This window comes from Petaurus breviceps, unplaced genomic scaffold (genome assembly GCF_028583685.1).
Source record: "Petaurus breviceps papuanus isolate PSGF00001 unplaced genomic scaffold, PetGlider_PUasm1.0 90925, whole genome shotgun sequence".
NCBI lineage: Eukaryota > Metazoa > Chordata > Mammalia > Diprotodontia > Petauridae > Petaurus > Petaurus breviceps.
Genome location: NW_027187380.1, coordinates 20,750 through 30,940, shown reverse-complemented (window position 1 = coordinate 30,940; position 10,191 = coordinate 20,750). Strand labels below are relative to the sequence as shown.

Here is a 10,191-nt window from a genome sequence, read left to right as displayed (position 1 = left end):
TGTACTTTGAAGTTCAGGGTGCTGCTCTTTTCCCCTGAACGAGGTAAACGATACATATTTGACTGATGAAAGTAAGCTTGTTAACCCATTTTGAGTTGCTTTCCTTTAACAAAGCAGATCTAAGAACCTGTATTGGCAGCAAACCCTGAGGACGCTTGGGGTGCTTGCTGCTACACTCCCACAGTCTTTCTGCGCATAAGATCCATCTTGCCTCCTTGAAGATGCTCAGATTCATTTTGTCCTGCTTGTCAATACAAGCATAACAAATGCTCAGATTCCTTAAGAATCTAGCCAACGGTGAAGCTCCTTAAGAGTTTATCCAGTATGGCAGATCTTTAACAAACTTTGCTTTTCTTTGATGGAGAGAAGGCTTGAGTCAAATTCATTTGTCAGGACCTGGTGTGTCAGTATTTGGGGTCCCAAGTACTCCTAAACCTAAGCCTCAAAAATTTAACCCTATCTGCCTCAGTTTCTGTATCTGTAAAGTAAGTCAAAGAAGGAAATGACAAACCCATAAAGAATCTTTGCTGAATAAACACCAAATGGGGTCGTGAAGATATGGACGCAACTGAAACAACTCAACAACAACATGTTGTAGGTAAGGAATTTAATTAAACATTAAACATCAAGCAGTTGTAGGGAAGGAATTGGATCAGGAAAAGCCTAATGCAAGAGATGGCATTTGATCTAAACTTCAAAGAAAATTAAGGATTATAAAAGATAGAAGCAATAGGCAAACTGTCCAAAGGCACAGACTCAGGATATGTAATTCTAGCCTATGAAATTGGGGCTTTAGACTTCAAAAATCATGTGGGCTGAGTATATTTTGTTATATTCCTGACCTGGCTTGACCAATAAGCTTTCAAATATCATTTACCTGAAAGTTGGGGTATACTTTCTTTTTTTTTTTTGAGGTCAAAAATATATATTCTCTTCACATAACTATTACATAAAATGAAGCTAAATGGTTGGAGGGAGATTAAGAGGACAAAAACAAATTCAGGCTCAGAGGAAAGAGGTATTCTTTGTCTACAGCTTTCAACATCTTTAAAAGTTAGCTTTTTGTCAAGTGTCTTTTCCAGAACAGACCAGGGAAGACATGTCTAATTGAGTTTTGAAGGCTTTAGAAAACTCCATTTCCAGTAGTTCATGGAGGGACATTCCATCATGAGTATACACCCAATTCTTCCCTGTCCAGTCGTAGCGTTTGGGGCCACTGGATGGAGAAGACAAACAGATTTGCTTGTTAGGGGACTGTTTGTTGATCACTTAGGTTCCCAGGTCTCCACCCACCTTTACTGTTAGAACACCGTTCCCAAATGAAACATCGTAATCCTTGGATGTGTAAGGCTTGTCTCCGAGATCTTCAAAAAAATATGCTAAGGAGTCCAATGTTTCCTCCGCAAGTTTTTCATAAGTGGTTTCATCTAGTGAGTTTTTGCCACCCGATGTTCCTGTTTTCCTCAAATTCATCAGATGAACACTCTGTTTTTTGACCTTTGGTCTCTGAAGCCCTGGAACTGAGAACTCAAGTGCCCCGGACACCAAGACGCCATGGCTCCGGCCCCTGCTCCCAGAGCCAGGGGACCCGCCTGGGCTGGGAAGCTGCAGAGCACAGCCCTCCTAGGCCCGGGCGCCAGCTGCCACAGGGTGCTCGGCTCAGCCGCAGCTGTGCAGGGCCTCCGCGGTGCCGCCTGCGCCAACCTGGGGTATACTTTCTTATGGCAACTAGGCAGGATGGAAAGGGTACTAGGGTTAGAAACAGGAAACCTAGGTTCTAGTCTTCCTCATTTCTCTCCCAACCAATAAACTGTGTGACCTTAACTAAATCTCTTCACCTTCTTAGTTCTCACTTTCTTTTGCCTTTTTGGAGGATAATTGGGGTTAAGTAACTTGCCCAAGGTTACATGGATAGTTTGTGTGTGTGTGTGTGTGTGTGTGTGGGTGGGTGGGGGTGTGGGTGTTAAGTGTTTGAGGCTGGAACCAAACTTGGGTCCTCCTGACTCCAGGATCGGCCTCTACTCACTGTGCCAACTAGCCACCCCTTTATTTCTCACTTTTGATGAGGGTTGGAACACTTGGCTTTTAGGGCCTCATCTAGTATTTCAAGATTTGATGATCTGGACCAAAGACTGCCTAAGGGGTTCTCTTTATCTCTCTCCTTTTATCCCCAGTTATGGATTTTTCCACAGACCCTAAAGGCATAAACTAATTACTAAAGAATTTGGAAGTATAAGGGAAAAATGCTTACAGAATTGAGATAATCCTAGCCCTACCTTAAAATAATGAGGTCAATGGTAATAAGACCTTTTAAAGGTGGGTTATAAAAAAGGACATAGGGGCAGAATCTCAGTATTCTCCTCTTCAGTCTTTTTATTAATGGTACAAGTCTCTGTGGGTATACCCTGAAGGGTAGAGAGTGGTTGGTGTCCTGCAGGGTCCATAGAAGATTGGAGGGACTTTAAGTGCTCTAGAACAATGAGAATGGACTAAGTTTAACAATTTAGTGGAGGAGAGGACAATGGGGAATGAGAATCTTACACAGTAAGGGGAGGGCTTATTTTCGGGATAGGTCTTATTATTGGGGAAACACGGGTATAATAAGTTGTATTCTAGAGATGAGGGAAAGTTTGTGTAGGAAATTTACTGATGCCTGTGGGAATAGTTTTGTTACACTGACCCTTGAAAATAGTGGAGGAACATAGATAATGGAATTCTTTGTGGTTAGCATTAGAAAAACTTCTTAGGATAAGAACAGTTTAATTTTTGTCTTTTTATCCCTAATACTGAAGAGGTACAAGCTCTGGGAACCCCCTTAAGCTCTCCTAAGCATTTGCCTGAGGCCATAAGCCTTTCATTATAACCCAAATCTCTTACTCTTACTAGACAGCCCTCCATTGTCCAGCTATCTTCCACCCTTGATCGTCCCAAAATATCTGTGCCCAAATCTGTTACCCTTAAACTAGCCTAGCCCTCCTTTGTCTGTCATCTATAGGTAGCCTCCAGCTGCTTCCTGCCCTTAATTTCTCAATACTGGAGTCTAACCTCATTTGACTCCTCTTGAAGATCCTCCCCAAACTCCTCCTATAGAATCCCCTAGATTCCTCCCACAACTTTTCTGTCCATAGGCCCCCTCTTGACTCCACGAAAGAGCTGGAGAATTTTCTAGTGCAAGACTCACTCTGTGTCACATTATTCTGGCCTGCTTGTGCAATACAAGTGTCACAGATACTGAGGCTCCTTAAGAGTCTACCCATTATGGTGAATCTTTAATAAATTTTACTTTTCTTTAGCTGAGAGAAGACTTGAATTTAATTCATTTGGCAGGACCTGGCGTGTTGGTATTTTGGGGTCTTGAGTGTAACCCTTAACCCTGACGTCAATAGTACCTCCAAGTATAATAAAAATTTATTGAGCTTAATTACATTGAATAAAGCCAGAATTTCTTTGTCTTTATCAGTCTTTGGAGGATGGGAGTTTAGGTGGGAAACTGCTTATCTTCAGCCTGGATATCTTAGGGGACTGTTAAGTAATAAAGGGAAAGAAATTCCTCTAAGATAGGAATCCTTTTTTTTTTAATGTTCATAAATGTATATTTATTCAGTACCTCTAGTTCAATACCTTTTTTTTTAGGTTTTCAATGCTTATTTTTTTTAAGAAATTGGGGTTAAGTCACTTGCTCAAGGTTACACGGCCAATTATTTCTGGGTGTGGTGCTAAGTATCTGAGCCCGGATTCGATCCCCAGGTCATCCCAACACAGGGGCCAGTGCTCTTACTCGCTGAGCCACCTGGTCACCCCTAAGCAATTGGGGTTAAGTAACTTGCTCAAGGTTACATGGCCAGGTGTTTCTGGGTGGGTGCTAAGTGTCTGAGCCCAGATTTTATCCCCAGGTCATCCCCACACTGGGGCCAGTTCTCTTACTTGCTGTGCTACCTGGCCACCTCGTCAATGCTCACTTTTATAAAATTTTGAGTTCCAAATTTTTCTCCCTCCTTCCACTCCAAGACAGCAAGCAATCTCATATGTATGTACAATCATATTAAAGTTATTTCCACATTAGTCATGTTGTGAAAGAAGAATCAGAAGAAAAAGGAAAAATCAAGAGAAAGAAAAAAACAAAAAAAAATTGAAAATAGTGTGCTTTGATCTGCATTCAGATTTCAAAGTTCTTTCTCTCTATATGGATAGATTGTCTCAGGTCATTGTATTGCTGAGAAGAGCTAAGTCTATCATAGTTGATCATCACACAGTATTGCTGTTACTGTGTATAATGATCTCCTGTTAAGACAGTAATCAAACTTTTTGCATGTGTTATTGACCCCTTTTGAGCACGGTGCACTCTCTCTGCACCCTCTGTGAAGACTCCTCAGAATGAAGAGAAGGGAGGGGGACTATCTTGAAACCAGAGACAGACTTTTGTAAGACTGGACAGACCTGAGTCCTTTCCTAAGAAATTATACAACCCAGGACCCTTCCCCCCCCTTCCCTTAAGCCCTTCAGGAATTTTAGGAATCTCTTAGATCCCTTCCCCTTTCTTCACTTTGGTGTTTGCCAAATAAGGATAGGTACATTTGGATTGGCTATCCTTTATTTCCTTGTTCCTTATCATTGGAGAGTTTTCACACCCAGATTGTAAGCCTGCTTCCCAGCCACTGAGATTTAGTGTCAGGCTTCTTTGTTCCTTATCACTGGAGGAGATTCCTTGCTCCAGATTGTAAGCCCACCTCCAAGACAATGGGAGAAGGGACAGCTGTGGGAGGGGGCTTCCTTTTGTTAGGGTATAAATTCTTGTTCTGTCTTCTGTAACATGCCTCATTCTGCTGGTTCATACTGGTGGAAGGGATGCCCCCTTCTCTCGAGAACTGAATAAAACTTTCTGTTCTTTCCTCAAGACACCTCTGACTTTTAATTTTTTGTGGTAGGGGATTTTGGGGTTCCTGTACCCCACACTCTTTTGCAGTTTGAAACTTCTGGACTACACAAAACAATGTTTTGGAAAAGCATAGAATTAAATAGCATTGCAAAAGTAAATCAATTATATTGAACTATAGTTATCAATCTATCTTAGAGCTAATAAAACCCAAGCTAAAAACTCCTGCTCTGCTCTCAGAGAAATGAGACCAGAAGAGAAATTAAAGCTGTTAGGGTGGGGGAATTTTGCCAAATATCTTCTTTTCCTGCCATTTTTCTCTAGCATTTACATTCACTCCAATAGACAAAGATTCCTGCTACTGTATCTTCTATCTGGACCAGCTCAGGTCCCCTTCCCCACCATTTCTCTTTACAGAAATGGTCATAATTTATTTTATTTTGCTCCTATGAGTTAGCACTTGCCTATCAGGAAATTTAAACTCTCCAGATCTCAAGGGATTGTGTGGTTGGGGAACTTTCACAGCTTTTTGTTTTTATTTCCTATCCTATCCATTACTTTTATTTTGTATTTTACTTTATACCTAGAGCACTACTGTTGCAAATTCCAATCGCAAATCTCCCTAGCAAGATAGAATTCAAGTCTAATTTTTTAAAATGCTTTATTAACTTCTGATTTACATCATTCGTTTCTGCCAGATTTTCAGTTACAAATTTTCTCCCCATTTTTCCCCTACTCACTGTCCCAAAATAACAGTCCCACAGGATATCCTTTCCTTCAATCTGCTCTCTCCCATATTTTCTCCCATACCCCTTTCGACTTTTCCAGTGTATCTCTATGCCTCTATCCTGTATATCTTATTTCCCAATTACGTGTAAGATGGTATTAATAATAGTATACACACACACACACACACACACACACATATTTGAATGTTTGATTTTAAAACTTTCAATTCCCTTCCTTCCTTGTCACCCACCCTTACTGGGAAGATACGAAGTTCAGTATAGACTGTACATGTGTGGCTAATGCAAAACAATAACATAGTAGATATATTGTAGAAGACTCACTATGTTTCCCTCCCTCGTATCCCACCTCCCACTTGTTCTATTCTCTACTTTGATCCTGTCTATTTTCAAAAGAGAGTGCTTCCAACTTCTCTCCCCCCCAGCCTATCCTCCCTTCTATCATCTCCCCTCTCATCCCCTTCCCCCCCTATTCTCTTGAAGGGTGAGATACCCTATTTAGTGTGTGTTTCATTCCATCCTCAAGCCAAATTCAATGGGAATAAGGTTGACCCATTCCCTTTTGCCTTCTTATTCTTCCCCTCCATTGTAACCATTTTCCCTTGCCTCTTCTGTATGAGATAGTTTACCCCAATCTGTCTCTCCCCATCTCCTCTCGTTATATTACTCTCACCTCTTAATTTCACCTTTTAAATATCATTCCTTCCTGTTAAATTGGTCCTGTGTCCTCTATCTATGTATACCTGTAAACATATATACACACATTCACATATGTATTCATATTCCCATATACCCTCATATATAGACATATATATATATATATATATATATATATATATATATATATTTCTAATCCCTTCAACTACTGAGAAAAGTTTCATAAATTACAATTATTGTTTTTCCATGTAGGAATGTTAATAGTTCACCTTTGATAAGTTCCTTATGAATCCTTTTCCCTGTTTACGTTCTCATGCTTCTTGTATCTGAATGTCAAATTTTCTATTCAACTCTGGTTTTTTCAGCAACAATGCTTGAAAGTCGTCTATTCCACTGAATGACCATATTTTCCCCTGAAACATGATACTCAGTTTTGCTGGGTAGGTGACTCTTGGTTTTAATCCCAGCTCCTTTGCCCTGTGGAATATCATATTCCAAGCCCTTCAATCCCTCATTGTAGAAGCTGCCAGATCCTGGGTTATCCTGATTGTGTTTCCATAATATTCAAATTGTTTCTTCCTGGCTGCTTGTAATATTCTCTCCTTAATCTGGGAATTCCGGAATCTGGCTATAATATACCTAGGAGGTTTCTATTGGGGATCTTTTTCAGGAGGTAATCGGTGGATTCTTTCAACCTCTATTTTGCCCTCTGGTACTAAAACATCAGGGCAGTTTTCTTTGAGAACTTCTTGGAGGATGATTTCTAGGTTTTTACTTTGGTCATGGCTTTCAGGCATTTCAATAATTTTTAAATTGTCTTTCCTGGATTATTTTCCAGGTCAGTGGTTTTTCCCCTGAGATATTTCACATTCCTTCTATTCTTTCATTTGTTTGGATCTGTTTAACAGCATCTTGATTTCTCATAAAGTCATTAGATTCCATTTGCTCCAATCTAATTCTAAAGCAATGATTCTCCTCATTGAGTTTTTGAGATTCTTTTTCCATCTGGCAAATTCGGCTTTTTAAGGCATTCTTCTCCTCATTGCCTTTTTGGGCCTCCTTTGCCATTTGAGTCAGTCTTTTTTTTAAGGTATTATTTTCCTCAGTCAGGCTGTTGACTCTCATTTAATAATTTTCTTGCATTGTTCTCATTTCTCTTCCCAATTTTTCCTCCACTTCTCTTATTTGGTTTCCAAAATTTTTCTTAAGGTCCTCTATGGCCTGTAACCAGGTTGTATTTTCCTTTGAAGCTTTTGGTGCAGGAGTTCTGACTTCACTGTTTTCCTCCTCTTCCATGTTTTGCTCCTTTTTTTTTTTTCCTGAAAATAGGAGTCTAATGTTGGAATCTTCTGTCTGCTTTATTTCCTTTGCCTGCTCATTTTGCCACTCAATTACTTAACTTTTGGGTTTTTTGCCACAATAGGCCTCTGCTACCAGACAGGGGAGTTTTCGTCCCAAACGCTGGGGTTTTCTCAGCTGCCGGAGGCATTAGATGGGTGCCCTCTCTGAGGTCTCAACACCCTCTGGCAAGCTGGACACACACCCCAGAACCTCCACCCTAGACTGCAATCCAGATCCAAGCAGGTTAAAGCGAGAGTGATTACCCCTCAGACTGGTGCTTGTTCCCCCTACACTCTGCAGGCCAAGAGCTGAAGCCGCCACATGGCGCTGGCTGGCTGTGCTGCCATCTCAGCGGCTTTTCACCCTGGAGGTAAAAGCCATGCACTCCCACTTACTGGTCTGAAAGTCCAGACTGTACTGACCTCTCACTATGTCCTTTGTGTCTATGTGTTGATAAATCTGGAAATGGCCACAGCTGCTGCTGATCTGGAGTCCCCCTGGCCAAGGCTGGTCAGGCCTGCCCTGGGGCTAAAGCCTGGCAGTGTTGCTGGGCTCGGCTCCCAGAGTGCTGTGCTGGATTCCTGCAGGCCTGCCGGGGTGTCCTCAGTGGGAGGTTAGCTTCTCTGTGTCATTTTGTGAGTTCTGCAGCTCCAAAATTTTTTTGGAGTCCCCTTTTAATATGGATTGGGGAAGGTGGAAGCCGGAACCTCAGGAAGGTTGTACTTCTACTCCGCCATCTTTACTCCACCCCCAAGTCTAATTTTTTTGTATATTTGCATAATTCTTTGCACAAAGTAAATAGTAAGTACCTATTGACATTTTAAACAGAAATGTGGAACTCTGAGTGGAAATAAAAGTGAGAGGGTGTTATAGATAAGGATTAACTGTTCTCCCCATCAGTTTTCCCCATCCGTAAAAGAAAGGGTTAGAAGAGATGAAAAATTTAGATTTATAAGGGACCTTGGAAGTAATCTCTTCTAACTCCTTTTACAGATGAAGAAACTTCTGTAAAAGAGCCAAGAGAAATTAAGAGATTTGTACAAGGTCACACTGATAACAGGAGTCCACTTTTGAATATTGATCCCAGAACCAAAAAGTTTGTTCCACTTTGCCTTTTCATAATTTTTGGTCCAATGAGAAAGGTTTGCTGTGAAAGGTGGAATTTTAGCTGAGACTTGAAGCCAAAAAAGCCAGGAGAGCTGACAGAGAGAATTCTTGGTATGGAGAATAGCTAGAGAAAGGAGATGGAATGTATTTTTTAAGGAATAGTAAGGAAGACAATTGCAGTGGATTATGAAGAACTTGGGTGGGGGATGGCAGTGTAAGAAGACTGGAAAGGGGAGAAAGGAGCCATGTAAGTAATAAAGGACTTTTATACTTGATACTGGAGAAGAGAGAAAGAGTGGGAGTCAGAGCTTGAACTCATTGAGGAAAGAAGGGGGAATTTCCTGAAAGCCCAACAGATAACAGCTACCAGAATTTTGATTGAGTGCACCTTGAATGTGGACTGGTTACCTGAGTGATGGAGGTAGCAAGGTGTATTCCAATTCCTCCATCTAGACTAGTAAGCAAGGAAATGAATGAAAGTACAACCAGTCCTAGAAAAGGTATCCAAGAAGGCTGTCATCAAGAGGAAGCCAGGTCTCAGTGAGAACCAGAAGATCAAAACAGAGATGGAAACGAAATGATTTATGATGAAATCAAGAAAGTTTGTCAGCAGAAAGACCAATGGAAAATATGGATAACTGTAGAATTTGACTTTGGAAGTCAAAAAGTAGGGTATAGAGTTGAGGAAAACTGAAATAAGGGAGCTGGCAGTGGAGGATGAAGAACTACAGTTTACATGACAGCAGAAAGTTCAGGATCATTGGAATAGGAAGAATATGGTTGGGTGGGAATTTCGTAATCACTGGGAATGAGTTCAGGGCAGGTAGGCTCAGGGTAGTGTCCTCTTGGGTTGCTTTCTCCTGCTTTTAATGGCAGATGATCCTTTGAGTATGGGGTTCTTAACTTTCTTTTTTTATGACATGGACCTTTTGGGTAGTCTAGTGAAATCTATGTACCCATTCTTAGACTGTTTTTAAGTGCATAAAACAAAATGTATGAGAGTGCAAAAGAAATAAATTATGTTGAAGTAGTTACCAATATTAAAAACTTACAGATCTTTGGTTAAGAACCCTGCCTTAGAACAGTCTTTTCCAGTTCTGACTCATTTTATGATTTCTCTTTACAGAAATGGAGTTTTGCCTGGGGCTGGCCTTGGCTGGCCTTGATCATGATATTGAGAGGAACACTCACTGGAAGCTGTGGAAATCATCTGGAGACTTACCAAAAGGTTTGAATTTGCTTTAAAAAAGATGAATGAAAATAAGTGTCTTAGATTTGTTAGGTGGAAGGAATGTGATGATTAGGTATTCAAACCCCACATCTTAACTCTAAGTCAGCAATATTAAACACGCACTTTGCAGAGGTCTTGGCTATTGTTTCAATTTCTTCTTATTGAGCCAGAACTGATGGAGTTAGTTGTGGTTCACAAAGTATAGTGATCTTATTCTTCTGCCCTTTACTGTACTT

The 10,191-nt window shown here is 40.7% G+C and overlaps 1 pseudogene; it reads right to left on the bottom strand.

Moving 5' to 3' along the window:
- Nucleotides 1-895: 895 nt before the first annotated feature.
- On the bottom strand, nt 896-9,173 carry LOC138152744 (frataxin, mitochondrial-like; annotated as a pseudogene).
- Between the last annotated feature and the right edge of the window lie 1,018 nt (nt 9,174-10,191).